Source organism: Pteropus medius, unplaced genomic scaffold, assembly GCF_902729225.1.
Source record: "Pteropus medius unplaced genomic scaffold, Ma_sr-lr_union100, whole genome shotgun sequence".
NCBI lineage: Eukaryota > Metazoa > Chordata > Mammalia > Chiroptera > Pteropodidae > Pteropus > Pteropus medius.
Genome location: NW_024349224.1, coordinates 6,247,887 through 6,275,700, shown reverse-complemented (window position 1 = coordinate 6,275,700; position 27,814 = coordinate 6,247,887). Strand labels below are relative to the sequence as shown.

At 49.1% G+C, this 27,814-nt stretch overlaps 1 long non-coding RNA gene across 1 annotated transcript; it reads left to right on the top strand.

The window, feature by feature from the left end:
- On the top strand, positions 1-26,718 carry LOC120617281 (uncharacterized). The gene is made up of 4 exons (XR_005656853.1): positions 1-649; positions 7,798-8,087; positions 24,703-24,707; positions 26,708-26,718. It is a non-coding gene; the product is annotated as an uncharacterized LOC120617281 (long non-coding RNA).
- The last annotated feature ends 1,096 nt before the right edge of the window (positions 26,719-27,814 follow it).

The following is a 27,814-nucleotide window of genomic DNA, read 5'->3' as shown; positions in this document are numbered from 1 at the left end:
TGCACCTTTACCTGTCCCCACCTGGGAAGGCCTGCCACAGGGACCTCGGCCGGCCCTTCTCAGTGGACACTGAGCTGGGGTCTGCTGGGGCTGAAGCCTCGGCCTGTTCTTGGGGTGTATTTCTCAAGGATCCCCAGAAAGGGGCGCTGACAATGGCCACGATCAAAGACACCAGGCTCCTCTCTCTCTCTTCCTTTAAAGGAGGTGTGTGGCCTCAAAGGCAAAACAGCCTTGGGGTCGCACACCCCGACTCGAGTCGGAGTCAAACCCAGCCTCTGCCACCTTCACCGCTTCGAGCTGAGATCACCTCACCCGCGAAACATGGGCGTCACCTGGGTCGTTGAGAGAATCGAACCCGCCAGAACATACCAATTGCTTCCAGTGGTGTGCGGCCCAGAGCAAGCGCTCAGTAAACGTTAGAAGCTGTTATGGCGGGTGCGTGACGGGCTCCCCTTTTCACAAGACCTAATGAAGCTGACTTGCCGCTCGAGAAATGGGGCCCGACTGTCGGATCAGCCTAAGGCGCCAGGCCGCTGACCTGGCCAGTGTGCGTGTGTGCCCTGAAGCCAAGTGGACACGGCAGCCCCCGATCCCTAGACACCAACGGTGCGATGTGTGTGCGTGTGGCACCGTCCCTGCCTGACCCACGGTAGGTACATTCTGGCCTCATAAACCAGCTTCCCGTCCAATCCAGCCGTCTAGCTCCCAGTCAAGTTTTCAGAGCTGAGCATCTTAGAAAGGCTTCCCCAGCACGCTGGCGCGTTTCGCATGTTCTGATACAAGTCACCTCACGTCCATATTTCTGACACCCCTCTCGCCAGTGATTTTTTTTTTTTCTTTTTTAATCTTTAATGGTTTTCTATATTGGGGCTGGGCAAATGCCTGTGTCTCTCAGAGACCCTAGAATTTCTAAACGTGAGCAGTGACAGATTCACTGGAAGAGGGCGCTAGGGCATCTGCCCGAAGTGGCTTTGGGAGCAACCAGTGGCTGGGGTGGGGGTTGCAGCTGAAGCCTCTCCTCCAGGCCCCCTCCGGGCCACCCTTTGGCGCCGATCTACGGAAACTCTGGTTTCTTCAAAAGAGGCACAGGAAATGATGACGTCACCTTGTCCCAGGCACCGGATTAGCAGGGTCTCATCGCCATTAAGGTGGTGTCGCCATGTTTTCGCTGCTGTTGTCTCTTGGTTTGAAATTATTCCTGGTCCAACACGTGCCTCCTCTTGCTCTGTCCCTGACGATCCAGCCCACGATGCACAGAAATGGAGGCTCACCAGGCCGCGACGTCCCATGTGTGACAGAGGGCTCTTCCGGTGTTTCCAGGAAAAGTCGGAAGCAGAACCCATGGCCCACCTGGGCCTGGCACCCTCTCTCCTGCCCATTCTATGCCAGTCACAGGCAGAAGGGGAAATTGGACCACGCTGGGTTTTCAGCAGTGACCTGTAGGCATGCAACAGATGTTTGCAGCCCCTCAGAAGTGAGAAAAAGGAAATTTAGAAATCCTCTCTTCCAGTGATCTTTTCCCCCCAAACTTTTGTCTCTGCTGCAACATTTTAACTTCGGATGAAACCTTTTGCAGGAGCCCAGAGCGGCTCTCACGGCACGAGGCCCAAAGCCCTCAACCCCCGACTTCGACTTCCTTCCTGACGCCTGCAAAGGCATATCTGCCGCGGTTTCTCACCAAGGGGCAGGTCAAAAATCACTGCACCTCTTCTAATTCCACCTTCTGGTTGAGAAGACCGTGGCTCAGAGAAGCACATAGGCAAGAAGTCAACACAGCCATCAACAAACAGACGACTCGAAACACACCTGCTGAGGCCATGGGGTGAAACATAGATCCATCACAACTATCATCTTTCTCATTTATCTCTGTGGCTTAAACGAATGGTGGTCCCCCCGCCCCCTGATGCAAGGTCTTATCCAATGGACACTCTGTAGATCTTTAAAAGAAATTCACTCACTTTCTCCTCCTCTTTTTCTCTTAAACACAGGCCCCACATCCAGCCATTCTAAGTAGGAAAATACAGCCCACTGAGGCTGTGTTCCTAACTCCCCTGCGACTTTAGTTGGCCTTTAAAGCCCATTTTCGCCATTTATTGATTTTCATTTTCTTCCGGTCTATGAATGACAACTTGAATTAAGACAACACGGGCTGAGAAGCCACTCTGCAATGCCAAATAATGTCCTGTGCTTCGTGACAGAATGCCTCGCCACCCCGCAGCTCTCGCCCACCCCCATTTGCTGAAGGAGTGGTGGGCAGACAGACCCCTGCCTGGCTGCCTGGCACAGGGTCCAGCTGAGCCAAGACAGAGCTCTGAGATGAGGGACGAGCAGGGACATCCTTGGCTGCTGCCAGCCCTTTCCTGACAAGGAAAAAATGAGAAAGCTGTTTTCATGATGGGTAGGTGGAGTCGCATGAGCCAAAAAGATGGCCTCGAATAGTACCCCAAGCTTTGTAATGTCACCCAAGGAGAGTTCCTGTCATATCTTATCTGGAACAATAGCAATGCAACTAACACAGGAGACGTCCTACGTTCTCGTACCTTCCAACACCCAGTGGGCGGCACTGCACAAGTCAGACTAACCTAGAACCCCATTCTCACAGGCACTTGGGAATGCAGAAGGTTGATGAGAAGCAGAGGAGACAGAGAGAGAGAGAGAGAGAGACCCACATCGGACAGCATCCCATGAGCAAAGTTCACTTCAGTGGCTTCACTGAGTTCCCCAAAGCCAGAGATGCAAAACCCTAAACGAGGGTCAGACCGAAAGAAGTCGCCCCCCATGGAAACAGCTCCTGAGAAGACGTTTCTAACCCACTTCGGGGTAGTAGACAAATTTGGGAATTCGATGAAAGCACTAATCCTCTCCTGGGAAAATACACGTTAACACAACATTACACACAGTTCGGGGGGCTCGTGGGCCATCCACGAATCTTCCATGGCCGACCACGGGCCAAGAAGTCAGAAACGGCTCTCCCCAGCAGGGACGTGTCTCTGTTTCAACTCGGCTCCGGTCTCCACCTTCACTGAGGGCTTGCCCACACGCTTCCCGCGCCTTCGCATCTACCCCTGAGTACCAGGTTCCGTCAAGACAGGACGTCGAGGCTCTCTGGAGCAGGCCACACGAAGGCCAGCAGAGAGGGAGAGACGGCGAGGTGCCCTGAGCAGAAGTGGAGCCGGCCGAGCTCCCCCCACAACACCTTCTGTCCCAGTAAGGGGGGTGCCTTCTTGGTAATTCCCGGAGTCCTGGCGGGGCTTCCTCGGAAGCAAGAACGGTCTTATGTGTCTTGCGAGGGTGTTAAAGAAGCAATTAAAAGGTGCACACTCAGACCTCACACGCGATCCTTCCAGACTGGAGGCCCCTCCTTTCTGGTTCCGAACTGGGGCCAGCAACAAAAGGTGTTAATAGCCTGATGCGGGGCCCCTGCTGATAGATGACCCATTAGGGTGATCGCTCTTGTGCGAATGGCAAGTAGATTTGATCAATTAGATTTTAATGTAAAGTGGGGCCTGGGGGAGAAAAACAGCAACCGGGAGAGGGAAGACCCTTTGTTGCTAATGTGTCTGAAAAAAGCACTTAATTGAGGTCATAATAATATTAGCAGTTCTCATCATCAATAATTCAGCCTTATTTATTACTACCCGTAAAGTCTGTCAGTGTGGGACAGGGGGCTTTTGTTGAACAGGATATATGGGGTGGCCTGTCTTCTCCACTCTCTTCTCTCTCTCTCTCTCTCTCTCTCTCTCTCACCAGCCACATAACAGCAAGTTTCTTCTAATTCTCAAAATGCTTTCTAGCTATACGCTCTATCTGTAGAAATGGGGGACAGAAGTTACAAGTTCATGACGAGGTACGATTTAACCCTCTCCTGTCCTTCCCCACTCAAAAAAAAAAAATCCAACATTTTCTCTGAAGCAATAACTAATTTTGCTGAAGAAATCTGTCAGGAGAGAAACAATTTCTATTCTTGCATGATTTAGTACCCTAAAGAACGACATAAATTCTGCCTTTTCACACACTTTTAGTCACCTGTGGTTTGTTATCTTTTAAAGCAGGAAAGAGAAAGCGCGAGAGAGTGTGTGCTAAATGAATGTATAATTGTACAATTAAAGATTCGCGCTCCAGTGTTCAAATTTTAAATGTATTAGTCTCATAAAACCGCCTCATTACTCTCCGTGTCTTAAAGGACATACTTGTCCATAATGAGGCGATGGCAGGAAATGGCACAGGGGTGAGAGCGAGGGGAAGGAGGAGACGCTGGAGCGGGCTGCCATTTCATTTTTCAGAAAGGGGGAGGAAAAACACTTAATAAAGATAATTGGGCTGGTAGTGCCTGTTCCCATCTGGAATCTCAACACAGACAGACCCCAGGGCAGACGATCAGTCATTAACCAGGAAAATAACCTATTTGGAAGGGATCCGTTTGTTTTATAAATGATGCCCCACTTTAGAACAGCTTAACCGCAATCATAATAAAAGTTCCTCGAAAACCCAGCCAGGGGACGGTGCTGAAATATCGATCCGGTTTCTGCTGATAATGGCTGTGCTTGGCTTCCGCTCAGCTTGCAGGAAACAGCTTTTGAAGTTTTGCTTTTCATTCTTTCTTTCTTCCTTTCTTTCTTTTTTTTTTTTAAGTCTAAATAGAATTTAAACTGCCCTTCGGTGATCATTGGCTATTAGCGGTGTTGGTTAGGAAATACCGAGCCCGTAGGGTCAGAAGAGGTGGCCCAGGTTGAGAGTGGAAGCGGGGGAGGAAGCCCCAAGCGGAGGGGAGACAGAGGTCAGCTCCAAGCTCGGCAGCCTCCGCCGGGTCAGTGGGGCCGACCTGGCCTGTGAGGCAGCCCGGGGACAAGGACTCAGAAGAATTAATTCTCCCCAGCCCCAGCCTGGCCATTGTGCTCTCCCCAACACACACACACACACACACACACACACACACACACACACACACACACACACGGAGGCAGGGCAGAAGCAATTGGAACAGCCATTCATCAAGGCTGAACTGGAACTGTATAGATCGAGGCAGCCCAGGTCCGATCCGGCCGCCCTTATGGAGGAGACAAGGGGATGTGATCATTCTAATTAGAAATGAGGTTTTGGTGGCAAAGCTCTTCTTATCCACCTGCTTCGAGGAAGGTGGCTTAGCTGCTTAGGAGGGCGTGCGAAAGCGGGGTCCTCTGAGACAAAGGATAACGGAAGTGGGGATGAAACCTACATGCGACCTACCTTGGAAGGGACATGAGGAATCTGGGCTCTGAAGGATCCGCCTCTATCTACAGCAGTGGTTCTCTGCCTGGTACACCACCTGGGCTGATGTTGCCCCGCAAGGAACATTCGGCAATGTCAGGGGACTGCCACGACTGAGGACAAAGCGCTGTCAATGTCTAGCACGGAGAGGCCTGGGTTGACACTGAAGACCCTGGAGTGCACGGGACCGTCCCATACTCCACTCCCTCACCCCAACACGACGAACAACAATCTGGCCCCAAATGTCCATATGCCAAGGTCGAGAAGCCTTGATCTACTCAGATAGCGTTCACCAAGGGAAATCCCCACCCGCCACTCTACTCTGTGCCCCAGAGTGCTGGCCTCTGCCTGCACACCCCAAGCCCTCCGTTCAATTTCACTTGTGAACATGTTCTAGGAAAAAGTCTTCCTTTAGAGTCTCTTAGGAACCAAGGTCCCAACATCGCTTTCTTAAGATGCTGGTCTCAGTCTGGCAGCTGAGTGGAAAAAGAATAAAGGCTCATCAGTGACACACAGGACCCGTGGGCCCCCTGCATCTCAGGACATGGGTGCGCCATGCCATGCCCCCCCCATAGCTCCACATCATCATATATCGATGGCACCTGTAAAATAGATATAATTGTGCTGCCTCCTGGGGCCGTGAGGAGGAAATGAGAAGACATTTAGCCCTGTACCAGGCATGTAGTAAGTGCTCAACAAAGAATTGAGGGAAGAGAGAGGGAGACAGGAGGGGAGAGAGAGAGAGAGAAAGATGCAGATGCAGATGGAGACAAGGCTGGAGTTGGATAGTTAGAGATGGAGATGATGGAGATGGCGATGATAGAGATGGCGATGATAGAGATAGATGCGGGGCGGAGAAAGGGAGAGAATTGGGATTCCAGCTGGTGTCGGGCATTGTGCCGGCCACGATCGCTGCCACCCCAAATGCCCACGAGATGACCATCACCCCTAAAGGGATGGCTGCCATTTTCTTGTCATAAAAAAATAAAACTGATGCGCAAAGATCTGTAGAATTATCATCCCTGTCACCTGCAAAGCCGAAGTGTGTGTCTAAGCAAAGCCTTGCTCACCTTTCCCCGCGTCCCCGCCCCCGATTTCTCTACCTTGATTCTGGCAAGAGCAGGTGAGGGCGGGGCACGGCCTGACCAAATTTCCCCCCAATCATCCACTGTTTCCTCCTGACAGTGTTTGACTGTGCCGATTATTTCCAGCAAAGCCCTTATTATTTTCAATGTGAATTTCAAATCGCACTGATCCAGCCCTTCTTAGCTAAAGTCAGCTTTATCAACCACAAGAGATGTGGGATTTGAGAGAGATCTGAGTAAATTCACATTGTTTGGATAAACTCATTCAGGGAGCTCAACAAATCAAAGCCGAAATGGATATGTATCCCAAAGAGACTGAGAACTGCTGGGGAGGAAAAAAAAAAAATTATATTAGCATTTTATTTCTTAAAAAAAAAAAATAGCATTCCCTTTTTTTAATAAGCGTGTTCACAACTCTTTTAGAACCATTATCCAAGAACTCGCCGGGCCCCCAGGTGATCTGATAGAGGTCTGTGAGGGCTACTGACCAGAAGAGAAGAGGGTTGTATCGAGGAAATTATTACCCCACCGCCACGGCCCTCCCCCCACTTCGGTCAGCGAGACCACTATCAAATATGGTAATGGGTGAATTTATGCATTATCCCATAATTTAAAGAACTCTGTGTATCATGTATATTTAAAACTATTTCTCTGTAGTTTTAATTATCTCAGTCTGCAGGGGCAGAAAGAAAAAACGCAGGCAGCTCCCTTGCCTGAGACCAAAATGAAAGCACTCGCCTGCTGACAGCTAAGATGTCTGTCCTAGCTGCTTGAGATTTCTTATAAAATTTGCATTGGAAAGGCAGCTTTAAGTATACTTAAAATAAAAAGGGGGCATTTGCATCTAATTTGCTACACTGGCAGTATTAGAGTTTTATCTGAATAAAGACACGTCAACTGGATTTATATAGTTAAGCTGATAGCTGGGAAAGTCAACACCAAAACATCAGCTAAATTCAACGAAGTTGGAGAGTAGCTAAGAGTATTTACACGTTTGGCGTTTTTCGGGTTTTTTTTTCACCCCCGCATCCACTGATGACTTTAAAACTGTAGCAAATTATCTTCTTTTTTACACAAGTCTGGTAATTACAAGGTTTTGATGAAAGGCATCTTTATAGAGGAACTTTTTCCTCTCCCCATCAATGCACCCAAGGGTGCCTGGTTATAAAAGGTGGTGTCATGAATCCCCATGGCTTGGGACTCAAGCAGCTTCTAATCCTGATCTGACAAGATACCTCCCTCGTCTCAGTTTCTTCATCTGTGAAATGGGGATCATGAGGACAGGCTACCCGTGGTCACCAGTTGTGCAGTTTGTGGGCTGCACAGAGGTGCCCAACCCAGGGGCCAGTGGAGGCTGCAACCCAGCTGCTATCTACGTGGCAAACAAGAGGACGTGGCGGGATCACATCCTCCAAGGAAGGAACGCATTTTTCTAAAGGAACGCATTTTTCTAATTCACACACAGGTGCTGCGCAGCCAGCAGCCCCATGTGACCTCACAGGGAGCTTGTGAGCTTTAAAATGCGCTGATGTCGGCTAAACACGAGAGCGGCATCTGGCACGTAATGCCCAAAGAACGTTGGCATGACGACGACGATGCTGATGGTGATGACGAATCCGATGACGAAGACTCAACAATGAAACATCACACCGCTGATGAATTTCTCATTTCAGCATTGTCTCCACTCACTTTGAAGACTCGCTCCATTGTCAAGACCTGTCCTCCAGGCGTCAGGTTCTGGCATGAGGATCCCAGGTGATTCTATCTGGCCCCACAGACGGGCGCACGGCCCCTGCGTGGGGGCAGGTGGGGGCGCCCTGATGCCTTTTAGATGTGGAATGCCCTCTCCCTCAGGACCCTCCCCTCAGCTGGCTGGGGTACAGAAAATCCCAGGCTGCCTGCACAGCCTCACGCAGCTGGGAACAGATTCCTGCGTGAGGAATTCCCCAGCTTTGAAAGAAATACTCAGAAAGGGGGCACGACGCCCCCCTGTGTTGGCTTCCCTGCCCCACCATTCCCTGAGAAGCCCATCCAGCCGCTGCCTTGACTCCCAGCTCCTGAGACCCTGGCTGCCTCTCCAAGGGACTGGATAGAGCAGCGCGCCCCCCAGGAAGCCCCGTGCTTGCGCCCGAGGCCGTGCCAGCTGCACCCCAAGGCTTCCATCCCTGCCCTTGACTGGGAGCAATCTAGCTTCGTGTGGATGCTGTTCACTGCCCCGCCGGAAGCCGCGCGGCAAGTCGACTTCCTGCTCCGAGCCTCAGTGTCCTCATCTATGAAATGGGAGTAGAGAAAATACCCTCTTCTCAAGGTTCTCGTGCTCAAAAGAGCTGGTGGGAAATGACAGAGAAGACAAGGCCACTCTGTACCAAGCCCCAGCTATGCAGAACAGACTCGTGCTGCCCAGCCACAGACCAATGGCCAAAAGTCCTGACCCCAGCTCCCTGAGCTAGAAGCATCTCCAACCATTTCTGGGGCGGGTCACAGAGCCACTGCCCAATTTGGTTGTCTGTGCCGATGGGGAGCAAAGGGCCTGCCACCCACTCACGCTTGCCAACACCTGCCATCTGGGGGCACCGGCAGGCTGGCTGCAGGTTTTCACGTTTCAGTAGAAAAAATGTTAAAAGCCTTTCCCAGAGCAAGATGTACGGGTCAAGAACGCAGTGCCATCCAGCTGGCAGCTTCATTGTGGCACACAGGATGATGTCACCAGACAAAGACTTCCACTATTTAAAAACAACAAGCCACCGGTGCGCTCCCCCTATCACATGGCTTAGACCCCAAAAGCCCAAGATCCGTTATTCCTAAATGACATTACATCTCAGGACAGAGCGGGGAGCCTCGCCGGGGCGATACGCGGTGGGGACCTAGCCTGATCGAGCCTGATCGAGCGAGAACGCACACACGTGTTTCGGGGAGCACTGTGAGGGGGCGGGGAGTGAGACCAGGAGGGGAGGGAAGGCTATAAAGAGTGTGTTCGTCAGCTGGTCACCAGTGTGGGCGACCAAGTCTCAGTCTTCCTGGGCATCCTTCGAAGGACTGTGTAGAAGATGCCACAAAATGGTCCCCCCGAGAGGCCAAGAAGCTTAACCCCAACTCCACGCCTCACTGGTTGGTGGTGTCCCTTGAGGCTTTAACTCTCAGGACTGTCCCCTCACAGGCGATGAGAACACTCAGGCAGAGACACTAAGCCAATGGCAAGTATGGGAACTGCCCACAGGTGACCTCCCAGGTGTCTGTCGCACTCCGGCCGGCTATCTGGGGTAGGTATTATTAGCCCCATTTTGCAGGTAGGGAAACTGAGACTCAGAGAGACGTATAGTAGTAAAGCTGGGACTCGAGCCCAGGCCCAGCTGACTCCAGAGGCCAGGCTGGCCCGGCAGGCTGCACCGCCCGCCCTGTGTAAGTCTCCAGACATGGTGCAAGAAAAAATGATGTAAAATACAAGTGAACGCTCATGGCACTCAAAACCAGAAAAAGCACATCACAATAACGTGACTCCTGCCCGTGACTGTGAAACAAGGGCTCGGCGCACAGCACGTGCTCAACCGGACTCATTTCTATGTTTCTGACTCTGTATCTCTTCCCCGACTGGCATGCACTTGACCTTCCTTGGAAGGAAACGGCAGCAGCTCGAAGGACTCAGAGTCTGGAGCGCTTCTCCCCAGCAGCCGGGACAGGTGCAGGGGAGACGAAGGCGCCCCAAGACGCTGACGTCACCCCTGTTCGCCCAGGACCGGAACCCAGGAGTCCAGATCTGAGCCCAGGAGAAGGCTAGAGCAGACCGCCCCCTGGGGCCCACAAACCAGACCAGGTTGGGGACCGGGGCTGGGACAGAAAAGAAGATGGTCGTAGGACCCTCAGAGCAGGGGAGGCCCACCGGGCAAGCGTTCCCTGGGTGACTCGAAAACTAGTTACGGAGCCACCCTCAAAGAACTTCCCCTCGTAGTGGCCTAATGGCCTGAAAGGTTTCACCGGCCAGGTTTCCTTCCCCTGGGATAATTCCTAAGTCACAACTGGCATATGTATAATATCCGAAGAGTCTCAATTCGGCAAATGCCACTTTGCTATTTGGCCATCCACAACCCCCAAAGAAGCCAACAAGACTGTCTACCCCTATGTCCCTCCTGGATGCTACAGCCAAAGCTTGGCTGTCCCTGCAGGCATCACCTCTGGTGACTGACCGGTTCCTCTCAATGATGTGTTCGCTCTGCCGGCCCAGAGGCCCCGGTGAACCCTAAGTCATCCTAGGCACCGACTTCGGCAAGTACAGTTATTATGGATGTGAGCACTAGAGTCACTCAGACCTGGATTCAAATCCTGCCTCTGCCGGGTACCAGAGGGGCAGCAGTGCATGAGTTTCCTCATCTATAAAATGGGGATACTCCCGGTTACTGATCCCAGGCGGCTGCTTTCAGGAATAAGTGAGATACTGCATATAAAGAGCTCGCTTACCTGGTCCAGCATTATGGCCGAATAGATGTTTAGGAGAAAACCTCCTGCTATGTAACACACATACACCAAAAAAGTTGAATAAAATATTTTTTAAGGAGGTGGTTTCTTAAAAAATGTATTAATGAGCTGTCAGGAAAAAAAAAAATGAAATTCTCAAAATCTAGAAACAGTGAGAATGGTTAAAAGCAGAGAGTAAAGAAGCGTGACCTACTGTTTGCCTGAGGAACGGCTGCTAACACCTGGTACACTTCAGCCTTTGCTTTAAAGTGTCTCTAATGTGTGGAGAAGTGAAGACAAGGTTTGGGGCCTAAGCAAGGTAGCTGATTATATTGATGATCCCAGAAAAGTGACCTCCCTCAGTGAGTGAATTAAGATTTAAAAAATATCATCCCATATCTCAATAAAGCTCTTACCAAAAACAACAGCAACAACTCCCCATCCCACTTGGGCTGGATGCCTGTCTCCCCTGTGAGCTCCTAGTCACGGGCCTCACTCGGGTTTGGAGTCAGCATCCTTCCGCCATACCTATACATAGGGCACAAAAAAACTCTATGCCACCTGCTTCTTTTAAAGTGGTCCCATGTTAGTAGCTAATCAGGAAGCCTGGCAGAAGCAAATGCAAATTTTCTTTAGAGTAATAATGCCTAATAAACTAGGCCTCGACACATTCCTGCAGATAAAGGGCCAGAGAACATGGCTTTATAAGCAAAACCCACGAAAATCACAGGGAAACAAATCACCATGAGAATGAGACCTGCAAAGTCTGCAGATATTTGAATAAACAGAAACAGAATATAAAAGCAAGCGTGTTTAATATGTTTAGAGAACTAAACGAAACCTTTAGAAGTAGATAATACGTTGATGGATCTCAAAAACATACTATTGAGGAAAAGAAATCAGATGCAGAGGGTACACATTGCGTGATTCCATTTTACGAAAAGTCAGAAATGACCTATGACTTCTGCGCTTCCCTACCTAGAAGTTATACTTCAATTTCAAAGAGAAAATGGACGGCTTAAGTAAATTAGGCGCTGCTGACAGGAAATCAGTGAACTGGACAGCAGGTCTGAAGGAGTCACTCAGACTGCAGGACAGTGAGAAAGAGAGGTGGGAAATTTGGAAGAGAAGTTAAAAAAATAGGAAGAATAGCAGAAAAGGGTTAGCATACATCTAATCTGAGTTTTAGAAAGAGGGGATACGAAATTAGAGGAGAGGCAATATTTGAATAAAACCGGTTGAGAATTTTCCAGAATGGATAGAAGTCACCGATCTTTACAACTTCACCTATTCGGGCTGTTATAACAAAATACCAGAGATTGGGTGGCTAATAAACAACGAATATTTATGTCTCAAAGTTCTGGAGGCCGGGAAGTCCAAGATCAAGTTGCCGGCAGACTGGGTGTCTGGTGAGAAAGCTCTTGTCTCTTCCTGCTTCATAGATGGTCACCTTCTCACTGAGTCTTCAGAAAGGACAGAAAGGATGAGGGAACCTCTCTGGGGCCTCTTTTGGGAGGCATTAATTGCATTTGTGAGGGCTCTGCCCTCATGACCTAATCACCTCCCAAAGGCCCCACCCCAAATACCTTCATGTTGAATAGTAGGTTTTCAACATATGAATTTGGGGAGACACGAACGGTGTATAACACCTCACATTCAGGAATCCCAAGCAGAATAAATAAACATCCTTACCTACATATACCTCAGTGAAAGAACACCAAAGACAAAGAGAAGGTTTTAAAAGCATCTTGAAATAAAACAAATATTACCTACTAAGGAACAGCAACTAGAATAACAACTGACTTCTCAATACCAAGACAGTCAGGGCACATAGTGAGCGTGTAACAGTAATAACAGTAGAGAAATATTCAAATTTCAGCTCTGCTGTTGTCTTAAATACATAACTTGAAATAAGTCATCTAACCTCTGAGAGTCTTGGTTTCCTTGTCTTAAAAATAAGTTTTTTTAGTAAAGAGTCAATGAGATAACATTAGCATTTGGCACAGTACCTGACACTTAGTTCATGTTAAATTGGTATTCGCCACAAAATCAACTCCATGTGGGCAAAAGAAAGAATGATGCAGGTCAAGTTCATCTCAAATTACTCCTAGAGGCTACTGCTTCAGGATTCTCATTTGAAAGCTCTGTTAAGCTCTCCATCAATAGAAAACATTTATCTGAAAAATGCCAGCCAAGGGCAGACATATGTGGATGCTCCAAGAAAGAAATTTAATAGAAACTTTTCAGCAGACCAGTCCCAAGCCACTTCCATGTCTGGGGACAACGCTCCCTATATAACCACACCCAGAATGCCCAACAGAAGAAGAAACATGAACCTAACAACCTGTCTTGCATTTACATTCCACTTGTCGCTTTTTAAAGTGGCCCACTGCGAACACAGTGGGACCTCACAGAGACTTCACAACATTAGCAGAGCAGGTGAAAAGTCAGAGACTCGGAAGGATGGAGGACTCGCCCTGAGACACAACGCACACGAACGGCCTTCCGGCCCATGGAGCTCCCTCCCACGAGTGGCCTGGCCATGGACACCAGAGCTCTTCCCCCAGATCCGGCATAAATGGCTTTTCTTCATCTTTCAGGTCTCAATTCAAATGTCCGCTTCCCAGAGAGGTCTTCGCTAACAATCGCCCCCCGTTTAATTCTCTACCACTGCACCCTGATCGCTTCCAGAACAGAACTCTCCATTTTTCCTTGTTACAGACTACTCGTTGCCTATCTGTTTAATGCCTTTATTCACCAGAGCATCAACTCACACTATTGAAGTACATGGCACGTGGTAGCCATTTAATAAGTATCTGCGGAGAGAATAGATTTAAGTTGAGTGAACTCTTTTATACTATTATCTCTAATTATGTAAGCAGCTATAACATCACTTAACAAGAGTCAAAAACTATATTCTATATTTCTTCTTATAACCCTTCCCCGCTCACATGATCTTTCCTAGACAAAAAAAAATTTTTTTAAAGCATTGAATGAATAAAGGGAACAGTTCTTGAGTATGACCGGGTATCTCTCCTGCCTGCTGTCCTTTCTCATTCTCAGTCACTCCTGGAACAGAAGAACCAAGACCGCTAGAAATTAGAATCAATCCATCCTTAGAAGCCATCTCTCGCTTCCTGTGGTCATTCGATTAACTGAGTAAAATGAATACGAGTACATCTCAACCGATCATCGCCATTTAAAAGGCCTCCTTCTGCTTATGGACCTTCGTTTCCTGGCTCTAAGACTTTGCTGAGTCTCATCCCATCTCTGGATGGTACAGAGGAGGGTACAGAAGGAAGGAGGTGTTAATACATTGAAACAAAAGAAAAAAGAGGGAGAGAATGAAACAGTATAAGGTTGGTCACACATTTGTCATTAAGTCAAAGCCAAATCCCAGTGTTTGTGTGAGGTGGAATTATCTCATTCTTTTAGCCCGTGAGTCTCTGTGATCTACCAGTCAAGTATGTGATTGGATTTTGGCTCAACAAAACCTTAAATTACACACCTATTGTGCCTGAGCTAAGCCTAGTTTCACAGTGGTGGAGAAGGCTTCTCCCGGCTTCCTTGGCAGTGTTCGATCCAGCGCCTGTTCTCATCCGCTGGTTGATGAATGAGTAATAGGATTAGAGTCTCATCGCAAACCACATGGTAATTGTCATGTTGGGTGCAGAGACAAAGGCTGGGGTGATGGATAGGGTTTGCATAGCAGAGATGAGCCTCTTCCCCCTGTCGGTACCCACTGACATACAGGGACAGGCCAGGGGCCTTAGGGAAGACAGAGCCAAGTCCTGGAAAGAGGCCGGCTAGCATTTACTAAGTGTTTACAGGATCAATTACTGTCCTGGGTGCCTGCACAGAATGGATCTATCTCATCAAAGGCTCAAAACTGATCCTGAAGTGTGGGAAGGGACATCTTTAGGGTTTTTCCTGCCTAGCATCGATTCCCCACTTCTGCATACAGGACCACCCCGCCCCCCCCCGCCCCCGCCGCTTTCCATGAAGAACCAAAACTGAGGAAGGTTTTGATGAGACTAACTTTACCTCCAGCTCCAAAAGAGGTCATGTGATGAAGCTGGGCCAATCAGAGACACTGGCATTCATTATAGAACTATTGCCAGTGCCCCCAGGAAACAGGCATGTTCTTTCCATGGAGCAGAGAAAGGGGCACAATATGACCCACGCAGTGGGGAAGGAGAAAAAGCAGCCACCTGGGGAGATGAAGCTGGAAAGACGGTGCCATGTTTTCTCTTTCTACCAACACTCTACCTCTAAGACTAAAGCTAGGTCTACACCTTGGATTTTCCAGCAAATGCCCTTTTTGGCTCATGATGCTTGACCTGGTTTTACTGTCCAAGTGAATTTGCATAGATTTTACAAATGAAGAATCAAGGCTCACAGAGGTCAGGCCACCAACCCAAGATCACGCAGTTAATAAGTGGCAGAGCTGGGATTTGAGCCCAAGCCTTTTATTCTGAGCCCCGCGTGCTCTCTCACATACTGTCCCTTCCTACCAGACGGTGGTGGCCTGCTTCACGGAAGGACCCAAAGATTTTGATATGAGGGAAGGAAAAAACTAGCAGCCTGAGAAACCAAGGGCACATTGGGCACATTTTGGAGTGAGTAAGGTAAAGATGCATTTTCCCTTTCTGCCAATTGCTCATGTTCAGAGTGGACAGAGGTTTGGAACAAAAGCTTTGGAGGTAGATGGACTTCAGTTAAAATTCCAACTCACCCATTTTTTTCCTGCTGCGTGATTTTGGGAAAGTATCTTATTCTCTCTGAACATCAACTCTCTCGTCTGTAATATGGCAATAAGCGTATCTCCCCTTTAGGATAATTATGAGGATTAATCAGATAAAATATGTCTATTGTGATTCTTGGCTAAAGGAACAGAATATTTCATTTATTTTTCCTTAAACAAAGAGTGACATTTTTTTTCTCAAATAAAAGACATCAGGAGTGGACAGTTCCCGGGTTGGCTCAGTGGCTCTGCAATCCACTTAGCTTTCTTTTCTCTTATGGTCCCAGGGCTGCCGCAGTAACGCTAAGAGCAGAACCCTCAGAGCAGAGGCTTCCATTCTCACATCTCTTTTCTAAGAGCGGCACTTACCCAGCACATTTCTCCTTACATCTCATTGGCCAGAACTCAATCACATGACCACTTCCTCTTACGTTTCATTGGCCAGAACATGAGCACCCCTAGCTGCAAAGGATCCTGGGAAGATTAGTGGGAAAAGGGAATGAGGTACCTATGACTGGCTTTGCCTATCTCGCTTTACTCCCTGGTTCTCTATTAACAGGAATAAGAAGGAAGGTGACCTCCAGAGAGACAACCAACGGTGATAACCAAATTACACGAAGCACTCTGAGCAGATTCTGGCACGTATAAAATACTTGATAACTCTTAAGTATCATTATTATGACACTAATTTTTCTGCCAATCATGCAGAAAGTGACCTTTTTGGCACCTTTCCCCTCATCAGTGCAGAGCCTCAGGAGGCACAGCACCCACAGGCTTTCGACAAGTCCTCTCCTCCTACACCCACATAGCGTCACTAGGAATAGCCAGCTAGCTCATGCTGGGAGGAGACCCCGCCATAGAATGGCCGCCTGCTCCCTCACCACAGAAATCAGCGATCAGAGCAGTCTCTGCAGAGACATTTCGAGACAACGGAGAAGAGCTCTGAGGATGAACATTCCCACGGAAACAGATTTGAGCAGTCCAGCACAACAAGAGAACAGCTCGTGGGTGCTAATGACTTTCTGGAACTGCTGTCCTCGGGGTCACTTTGAGCCGTCATTCGCAGCCCGTTGCTCTATCGTACAAGCCCTGGCCCCTTCCCGCCCCTCACTCCTCACCAGCCTCCTTGCCTTGTTTACAAGAAAGAGGATAGTTGCGTCTTCCTCCATCCGTGAAAACACTAAGGACATGACACTAAGGGAAGTGGTTCTTTCTTGTCATAAACAGGATAAGTGGTCCATATCCTAGTCCCTCCGTGCTCACTGGGTCCCCAGGGACTGGGACTTGCATTCATTAAGTCAGTCATTCATTTATTCAACATTCAGTTTTGAGTGCCTACTATGTATTGGCTGTACTCTGGGTGCTGGGGCTACAAGCCAGTAGTAAACCACACTGGCTGTTACCACGCAGTTTTCCTAACCTTTGTATGAGCTACGTCCTCAAATCTCCTAGAAATCCACCCAACATTTCAATTCCATCTCCCCCACCCAAGTTTGCACTCAGGTCATCCTAATCACAAACACTGCAAATCCCCAGCCCTCCGCTTCACATCCACTGGAATGACTAGAATGAAAAAGATGTCAGTACCAGTGTTAGAGAAAGCGGAACCCTCGTACATCGCTGGTGGCGATGTGCAATGGCGCAACCATTTTGGAAACGGTCTGGAAATTACTCGAAAGGTTAAACGTAGAGTTATCATGCGACCCAGAAATTTCACTCGCAGGTATAGACCCAAGAGAACTGAAAACATGTGTCACACAAAAACTTTTACATAAACGCTCATAGCATCATGATTCATAAGGGCAAAAAGTAGAAACAATCCAAATGTCCATCAACTGATGAATGGATAAACGGCATACACTAAATGTGGTGTGTCCACACAGGGAATAGTCAGCTATAGCCAGGCGTGAAGCACAGCTACAACATGGATGAACCTGGAAAACACTGGTAAGTAAAAGAAGCCAGACACAAAAGGCCACATACTGCACTATTCTATTTATATGAAACATCCAGAATAGACAAATCCATCGAGACAGAAAGTAGATTAGCGGTTGACAGAGGCTGAGCAGAGGAGGGAGCAGAAAATGACTGCTAATGGGCATGGGGTTTCTTTTGGGGCTGATGAAAATTCTTTGGGGATGATGAAATTAGATCGTGGTGATGGTTGCACAACCTTGTAAGTATACTAGAAACCACGGAATTGTACATTTTAAAAGGGTGAATTTTGTGATGATATGTGAATTATATCTGAAAAAAAAAAAAAGCCCTCCCTAGACCCAACTGCAGTAAGAAAATGAGCATTTAGCTGGAGAAGCAGCCGCTGACCCGTTTGCTTCCTGTCTTCGGTGGCACCAGCCCAGACTACAAGTTTTCCTTGAGAGGACAGGAGCTGCATGCTAAGCTCTGCCGGCCTCCTGCCGGCCCCGCTGCCAAGGACTTGCTGCTGGCAGCCAACGCCTCCCTCGCCCCCCACTCTCCTCTGCCCTGAGTTCACTGCCTGACAAGGCAGCCTTGGTGGACACTGCGCATGTCCTTGGGAAGGACACTGGAATGGAGGCCTCAGCCGCGTCCTGTCACCAGCCAGCTTTGCCCGACGGTGTGATCCCAAGAAAGTGAAGAGGAACGAGGGGCAGCCACCAAGGCTGGAGGGGACCTGTCTCGTGCCCCTTGCCCCCATCAGAGCCGGCACACCTGTGTGGAAGAGACGCCAGGGAGTTTAGCACCAGTTTCTTCTCTTTTTAAAATTATTCCAGTGAATCCCACCGTAGTTAAAGAAGCGAGTGGCCGGGTAGAATTTTCTTTCGTGCAGAAAAGCTGAGAGAGAAATGTCAGAGGGCCTTCAGCCTGGGCACCTCTTCAGGAGCCCGTTATCAAGAGCCGCCCTCCCTGGAAGCCACTCGTGTCTATAAGTAGCCGGTTTTCTTTTCCCGTGAGACACCTCATCTTTGGTTTTTACTCTCTAGCTGTCGTGGGAGCTAGAAAAAAAGCCCAATTCTGGTGTTCCCAAGATTAAGGGTTCCGAGCTCCCGCTCACGCCCTCTCAAAGGCTCCAGGGGCCCCCACTCCTCAACCTTCAGGCTGGAGCCTGACCCCCCGCCCTGTAAAGGCTCTGACACCTGGTGTCGTGGGAAGGGTTGGGTCAGGAGGACGATTCTAATGACCGCCCATTTTCCTTGGGTACAGTAGACCCCAGAATCTAACAAGATCCAGGCTCAACACAGGGGAGTGCCATACTGGCATGGGGTGTTTCTGAACCCAGGAAACGATAACGTCAAAATGAAGCAACAGGGACCCCCGTAGGCCCCAAGACCAAGACTGCTGCTCCCAGATGGGGTTCAGCCCGATCGGGAGAAAGGATGCACCCAGAAGCAAAGGACTCCAGCCTCATGACAGCTAAGATAGTAACCCCTAACTCTGCTGTTCCCTCCAGGCCACCACGGAGCATCCGACAGAGAAACGTTTCACCTGGTCAGTGCCTGCTGGCACCTCCGGCCCCCAGGGATGGTGCCGGGTTGCAGGGCAGGGTAACCCTATGTCCTCCCCAAGTCCATTAGCTCCTGCGAAACTTCCCACTGGGAAACGAAGTGCCAGCCCTCCAGGGCCTCATTTATAAGATAGCCACTCTTTCCATCTGGTTTACACCCCTCCTGGGGCAGGCGTGGAGATCAGGAACGATCACAAGTGACAAGCACGTTCATGTTCCAGAAGGCCACAGAAACCGAAAGGAAGAACAGCAACAAGAAAAAACCCCTGGTGTTCACTCAGTTCTTCCGAGAGGTTGCCTGTCCCCTGGGTTTTACTCTGTTTTCTGGGTGGTCCAGAACAAGCTTCCAGAAGACAGAGATGCCAGACACAGATTCCCAGACTTCCAGCTGAGCTATTACAATTTGAAGACACGTTCTTCCCACAAACACTTATGAAGTATCTACCGCGGCCGGGCCCTGAGGCAGATGCCGAGCTCCGGACCCCCTCCGGCAGGACAAATAGACGTTAAAAAAAGAACAATGACACAACAACCGTGGACGCTCTGGAATGACGGTCAGAGGTTAGCGAGGAACAAACTACGTGCAGGGAGGCGCCCTGTTGCTGTCGAGAGGTGAAACTTTGATGTCACACAAACCTAGATTTTAATAGCGACTTGTATAATGGAGTGACCTGGGGCAAATGGCTTCAGCTCTCCCAGCCTGGGTTTACCCATCTGTAACGTAGAGAGGAGAGAGGTATCTAGCTCGCGAGGCTCTGTGGAGGGTTGAGGGGGGTGTCTGGTACAGAGCGAGGGCTTGGTAAGTGGGACCTAGAGAAATGATGTTATGCTGACTCTTAAAAAATGACTGTGTGTTTGCCACAGAGTTAGGGGAGTGGGGGGAAGGGCGGGGAGGGGAAAGGTGTGGGGTCGAGAAAGACCCAGAAGCCCAGAAACTTGCCAGAATTGTGAGGCGGTGAAAGGGCCTTCCCTCCTGGACCCCATGTCACCACCCCCACCGAGCTTCTGCTTGCTCAGTCCTCACCCACAGAAGCCGACGGGATGTCACCCAGCAGGCTGACCTCTGCCAAAGGGAGGCTCCCTCCTTCAGGCCTTGGAGTTTGTTGCCCCTCTCGAAGGTGAGCCCCTACAGGCGGAGACCGTCTCTGTGACTCCACGTGCCCTGCCCACACTGGGCCACTCATCTCATCCAACACTCGATTGAAGCGCAAACTGGTTCCGCCCCAGCTAAATTGGTGCGTGTACCCATTAAGTCCCCACCCCACGGCCTCCCCCGTCTGCTCAGAGAGCAGGTGGCCTGGAAGCCATGTAATGTGGTCCAACAAGTGATGTCTGAAAAAAATGTGACCAGGTGGGTAAGGGGTGCCTTGGGGGACGGCAGGAGGCAGGGCGTTCCTTACACACAGAGAAAACTCACTTTCTTCGCCTCGTTCGCGGGATGAGACGCCGTTTAGCTGGGGAACAGCTTCCCTGAAGAAATTCTCCCGGGGCGTTTCACCATGACCAGCTGGTGTTTCTTGGCAGCCGAAGCACAATAATAACCATGTTGAAATGGTCCTCACCGCCCTGTAGGAACAGGGCACGACTTGTTACCTCCACATGCCTGCGCGGCCTCCGGCTCCGCTGCCCCATCTCCTCCCCCAAGCAGCCCCGGGGCAGCCCTCTCCCGGGCTGTTCCTCCAGCTTTCCATCAGATAGAGGGGTGCTGGAATGCGGGAAGAGCCAGCCCCCGGACACGTGGCCACCGGCTCCCCCAAACGCCATACCTCATCTCCGCTCCCGAGAACACCTCCCGGTTCTCATTTCCCCCCAAATGCACCTGGACACATTTGAAAAATCGGTTTAATAAATTACCACCTCTACATGACCTGACAATAGCCGCAGATAATCTGAGGCTATTACAAGGCTTGTTTACAATCATCTAATTCTAGGTTGCGCAAAGCCCGACAAGTAGAGGAAGGTGTCAACCTTCCCTCTGTCAATGGCACAACTTGTATTCACAAATTATGTGTAATTGATCCAGAGATGTTACAGGCATTTGAAAAACAAAAGGCGTGTCTCCTCCCTCCCACCCTCTCCCTGAATTTATCTGCAAGGAAATTATAGTGAACAGTGAGTGGGCAAGAAAATTAGCACAGGTCTATTCTTTGGCAGTGTTGTTTATGATAACAAAAACTTTAGAAACAACCTACATGCACAACAGAAGGGGATTAGTTAAACAAACCTTGGAACAAGCACAGGACAAGATTCTAGGCAGCCATTTAAAATAATATTGTGCAAGACAACAAAGTGACACAGGGAACATGTTAATTGCCCATTGTTCAGTGAAGGGCAAAAGCAGGTTACAAAGCCATCGCTAGTTACCGCCATTAAAATGTGTTATATAAAAATATTTACTTGAAAAGCGTTCGGGAGGTGGGTCAGGGGGGCGTGCTGTGCAGGCAGATAGACCGGCAGAGGAGTCTGATGTTTGAATCTTACAAGCTGCGCCTCCTCGGACAAGTTATATCACCTCTTTGTCTATGTCTCAGTTTCTTGATCTGTCAAATGCAGAAAATACCTACTTCACAGGGCTGTCGTGAAGATCAAATAAGATTGTCTGCGTAAAGTGTTTAGCACCATGTCTGATATAAAATAAATGTTCAACGAGGTGATGATTCTTGCTGTCATTATTATGTGAAAAATGGTTAACTCTGGATCGTAGAAGTATAGGTATTTTTCTCTTATTGAATTTTTGGTTGTTTTTGCTTGTCCATTTCCTAGAAGATACTACTATTGCGATGAACACGTCATTTTTTTAAAACCGAGTTTTGAGAGGGGGTGTCGTTGCTTTTAAAGAGAGACACCGGGACTGATTAAAGGCAAGATATGTTTGTGACCTCAGTTGGTGGGGCTGAGGACCTCATGCTGATAGATTCTACCACCCAGAAGAGAAGATCAGAGAGCCATGGACCCACATCTGAAATGGGGAGGCCTGGAGGAGCCGGGAGTGCCGGTCCCAGACATTATGAAACAAAGCGTACATGCCTGGGGCCTCCCCCTCCCTTCTCCTCCGCCTAGCACTCCTCCCACAGGAATTTAGGTGGCTTGAGTCCTGTCTGGGGTGAGAAGGGGGGTGGGGAGAGGTTATTAATAAAGGAGGTGGAGGAGCTGACTTGGGGGAGGGGACCGAACCACTGTCGTGCTGGGACGTGTCCTGGTGAAAAGGGACCATGGGTGGCTCAGAGCTAGTGTAGGCCAGTGCGTTTCAGAAAACCCAGATTGGATGGCGTTTGTCTTGTTCAAGGGCCCAGAAAGTCACAGACAATCTCAAAGCTCCACAAGTCTGGGCCACATGCTGAAAAAGCACAAACCCTCCGCGCATGGGCCACCAGAGCCCAGGCAGGTGTCCTAGGCGCTGCTGAGCCTCCTTAATTAGACACCGTCTTCCAGGTCCTGCAAGGTGTGATGGCAGTGGCTGAGGGCCAGGGAAGGGCTGGGGGCCACTAAATCCAAAACCAGTCCCCACCCAGAGCAGAGTGGAGTCCAAGGGCAGGACGAGAAGTCCCCCCTTTTCACACACAGGGAACAGCCCAAGGACCAGGAGCTGGGCTGGGCCCCAGGCTTGCACTGGTGGAAGGGGCTGGGCTTGGTTCCCCGGCGTAGAAACCCAGAACGGAGCGGAAGCCCCGAGGCAGGTGGGGCAGCCTCCCTGGTGCTCTGGGGACAGGCTGACGCAGGAGACGATGGCCTCAGCGGAGGCGGCCTCTTTCAGGGTGACCATGGCGAGGCCCACCGTCGCAGGTCTGGCCCAGCTATCTTCACTCGCCAAAGCAGGAACTCAGCAACAGCTGAGAAGAGATCCAGAAGCTTTCCACCCCAACCCCCGGCTTCCCTCAGGGAGGTTAAAGCCTGCCCTCTCCCCAACCCAGGAACAAGAAAAGGCAGGCGCAACGGGGGTCCCCACTGGCCTCAGGAACGTGGACACCCGAAAACCATCTCCTTTCATGCCACTCCACTGCTGAAAAAAATGAGTCGATCCTAAGACCACACTTCATACCCACGAGGATGGCTGTAACCCCAAAATGGGAAATAACACGTAAAGAAACCGGAACCATCATACACTGCTGATGGGACCATAAACTGGTGCAGCCCCTAAAACAGTTCGGTGGCTCCCCAGCTGCTGAAGCACAGAATCGCCACAGGACTCAGCATTCCAGCCCTGGATCTAGACCGAGAAGACTTGAAAACAGGGAGTCGAACCAGAGCAGGCACATACATGCTCACAGCAGCATTTTTCACGACAGCTAGATGTTGTAAACAACACAAACGTCCATCGATGGACCAACAGATCTCTCTAATGTGGTCTGTCTATAACATGGAATGCTATTCAGCTGCAAAAAGGAATGAAGTGCCCATACACGCCACAACCCTGAGGAATCTCGGAATAGTAGGCTAAGGGAGAGAATTTAGACACAAAGGCCACATGGTGCATGATTCAACTCAAATAAAATATCCAGAATCGGTAAATCCATAGAGATAGAAAGCAGATTAGTGGTTGCTGGGACTGGGGTAGGGGTGGGAGCTAGGGAGCGACTACTCAACGGATATAGAGATTCCTTTTGGGGTGACGAAAACATTTTTGGAACTAAATGGAGGTGACGGTTACGTAGCACTCGTGTATTAAGGGACACTGAATTTTAAGTATAAAATGGCTAACTTTGTGTTACGTGCATTTCGGCCCAATAAAGTCAGTGAATCACAGCCAGGAAACTCTTGCATGCTGGACCCTGCATTTCATCTATCTATATGATCTCATTTCGTCTTCAGAGCCGGCCCCTGAAGCAAAGATTAATGATCCCATTTTACTGATAAGAAAACTGAGGCTCAGTTTTCTTATTCCTAAAAGAGGTGATATGATTTGCCCAAGGCCTCATAGCTCATGTTTTGCTCATAGCAGAACAGAGAACCGGCTCACGGCACAGAGGCTCTCTCAGAATTGGCCGGAAATTCTTCAGAGTTGAGTAAGATGGCTTACAGGAGACAGGCGTCCGGACCTGAGTGCCGAGGGACCGAGGGGCCTCAGGGATTCCATGCTGCCTTGGGTGGCTGGGATTCTGGGAATGACGGCAGGGAGCTGTCCGGGGGAGCGTTGCCTGAGGTTGATGACCGTCCATCTTAGAGCTGTGGGGTGCTGGGGCTGGGGAGGAGGCTGGGGAGACCAAGGCCCTAGCCTCGGGAAAGCAAACATTTCGGTGCAAACTATCCTTGATCCTTCAAACCAACTCCGCCTCCCCTCCCCAATCCTTTTCATGGAAATCTAGCTCAGAACAGGAAGTAAAAAGAGCACTGGTTTTGACGTCGTGGCCACTGAGTTCTCTGGGTCTTGAAAAGATGACTATATTCCTCCTCCTCCTTCATTATCATAAGATTTATTGAACACTTACTCTGTGCCATGCACCACTTCAAAGCCTCAGACACGGATCTCTACAACAACCCTTTGATGTAGGGTGGTGGTCTCAGAGGTGGACTTGACATCACCCAAACCCCACCCTTGCCCCTCACCCCGCTGTGTTTAATTTGAACCCGGCTTAGCAATTCCATTCCCCTTGCTTATATAGGATCATGAATAAGCATGGGACCTGATTACAGCCAATGAGGTGTAAAGGGAAGACTGTCGGGTCTTCTGAGAAAGGTTTCCTTGCTCTAAGAAGAGATGGTCCCTCCCCTTCCCCAGAGATGTCGCATCTGGATGTGATGCTGGAAGCTGCAGCGACTAGTCTGAGAATGAAATTAACATGGGCAAGAACGAGCGGAGAGATGGAAAGATGTCACTGGGCCGGCACCTTCCAGTTACGTGAGAGAATAAACTTCTCAATTGGTTAAGCTAGTATTTGCTCTTATTTGCAGCCAAAAGGATCCTAACTGACAGATATATGATAAAAATGGGAGAATCTGAGGCATAGAGAGGTTAGGTAATGGACCAAGGTTCTACAGCCGATGGGACTAGGACTTGAACTCAGACCATCTGGCCCCAGAGCTCCACCCTTCACCGTTGGGAGACACTGTCTACCTCTTCGGACTGCTGTCACTGCACATAAAGTACTGGCACAAATGAGGATAAAAATACCGACTGCATAGGAAAGCATCAAAATTCCTATCCTGCAAGAGCCACAAAGGCTCCAGGGTACGGCCTGGGAGCAGAAATGCTGCTTAATGGACCTGAGATCCCCACCCTTGTGATTTTCAGTCCTTCTTGGCATCCATCTATCCCCAGTGGCTCAGAGGCTGGACCACCTCCACGCTCCAGCCACCCCTGTCTCTCCCAGAAGCGTACGGCTTTCCAAATTGTGGCCCCAGCCCTCCTGTTCCAGGCAGCCCTCCAAGGTATACCCCTGCACGCTCCATCACTCCCAGCAGCCTGCTTACCTTCCCACACATGCTTCAGCAATTTTGAAATAATCTATTGCTGTTATCCACATGGCAGCCAGCAGGATCTTACCAAAATCAGAGCAAGATCACCTCATGACCCTGCCTAAAACCCTCTCGCTCCTTCCCACTGCAGGCAGAATAAACTCGAACTCATGACCATGACCCACCAGGCCATCTATGTCTGATCCCTGCCTTGCTCCCAACTTTACCAATGCTTTCCCCCTAAAGTCTTGCCAGAGTCTGCTCATCTCAATTCTCGGGACTCTGGAGAGGCCGCCCGTACCCACCGCTTCAGTCTCTGTCATGTTACCCAGTTTTATTTGTCTATACATCTCCTATGCTTCTCTTACATAATATCTCGTTTATAGAACTGTTTATTTCATTATTTTCCATCATTCCCCTAAAATGTACACTCCAGGAAATGGAGACGTGTCATTTTGAGCCACTGCCAAATCCTCAGCACCTCGGACAGTGCCTGGCACTCAGCAGGTGCTCAATAAACACTCACAGAAGGACTGAAACTCTGTCACTTTGTGAAGTGTTGCTGTCTTAACTGCTGTATGGGAAGCAATACTCCTCAAGTGGTCATTATACTCACTCTTATATTGACAGTTCGAAAACCTCATAGTTGTTAGAATACGCTTCTCTCAGACTCACAGTGAAAAGCAGACTTTGAGTTCTCACCTCAGCTCTGCCACTTTCTCATGATATGACCTTGAGCAAGTCACTTAATCTCTCTCTGCATGTGCCTCAGTTGCCCTAACTGTCAAACAGGGACGATTCATCTCATGGCGTCAGAAAATACCCTGGCATTCAGCATATTGTCTGGTGCACAGAGGGAATTTAATATATGTTATTCATATGTTAAATTAATGTATGAGAAATAAAGGAAGAAAAGGGGAGGGGGAGAGGGAGGGAAGGAAGGAAAGAAGGAGGAAAGGAAAAAAGGAAGGGAAAGAGGGAGGGAAGAAAGGAGGGAAGGAAGAAAAAAACTGCATTCAAATCTTAGCTACACAGTCTGTGACATCGGCCTGCTATGGGTTACTTGAAGCATTTTCCCAAGATGGCCTCTGCCATGGGAAGGAGAATGCAGGTCTGGGTGGACACCTGCCCCCACCTTTCCTCAACTTCAGTGAATTCCCTCATAGGATCAGACAGTGCCATTGCCCAGAACACAATGCCTCCCCCAGTCTTAATCTGGGGAATGAGCTTTGGGGCACCGGGAAGACGGGGAGGAAATTCACCCTGAGTCCCCAATTCTCTGACTGCAGCAGCAGCCGCTGCTAGGGAAGAGCTTCACGCCAGGATGAGTCGGGTCTTAATGGTTGCTAATTGGTCATAAGGCAAATGGGGAAAAGGTATTAACGAGCAATCCATTTGGCTCCAAGTGAATGGACCATAACCCAGGAGGAGTTTATCGGTCTGTCTCTGCATTTTAAGAGTTTTCATTTCAGAAGTGGCTTCGTCCTGGAATAATCTGCTGTGACCAAGGCTGGGTGATAATGGGGGAAATGTCTGAGGATTACAGGATGAATCCAAGTGCCAACGGTCCACCTGTTTCCTCTTCTTATCCCCATCTTCCTGTCTTCCTGCTGAGCTCAAGGTCACTCCAAGACCTAAGACGACCCCGCCCGCCCATAGCATCTGAGGCCTCTCTTCTTACCCACCTCACCGACTCTTCTAGGAGGAATTATCTCCACTCCGACAAAGGAATCTCACCTGGTTTCCTGGTGGGGCTTGCTCAGAATGGTCCCGGATGCATGGATTACGAGCTTTCCTTTTTCTTCTTCTGTTTTTCTTTTATGATTCTTAAAGCAATATGTGTTATTAAAAATTCAAACGATACAGAAATACACACCATAGAAAATAAAATCCACTCTCCCCAATAATCTTGCTCCTCAGAAAGAACCACCATCAACATTTTTATATAGAGCCTTCCAGATGGATAGATGGATAAATCTTACTTTTAGATAATAAGTATTGCAGAGATTAATGTACTACATGTTAAAGAATGCACCATCCAGCTTAGGAAATAATATATTACAGACAAAATTGAAAGTTCCTATCTGTCTTCCTTGTATTAGTTCCTCCCTCCATCCCCAAAGGTAACCTTTGCCCAGAAATTATCATTTCTATATTTTTTATTGTTCCACTACATGTACTTGTATCCACAAACAATATGTAATGTTGTTTTACTTAATGTTACTCTTTATAGGAATTGTATCATAGTATATGCGGCCTTCCAGACTTACTTTTCATCTTTACATTGTTTTCCGGATTCCCATGTCATTACATTGTAACACTATTTTGTTCATTTTTTAAGACCGTATCACATTTTGTCATGTCATTATACCACAATTTATTTACCCATTCTCCTATTAAGAAATATCTGGG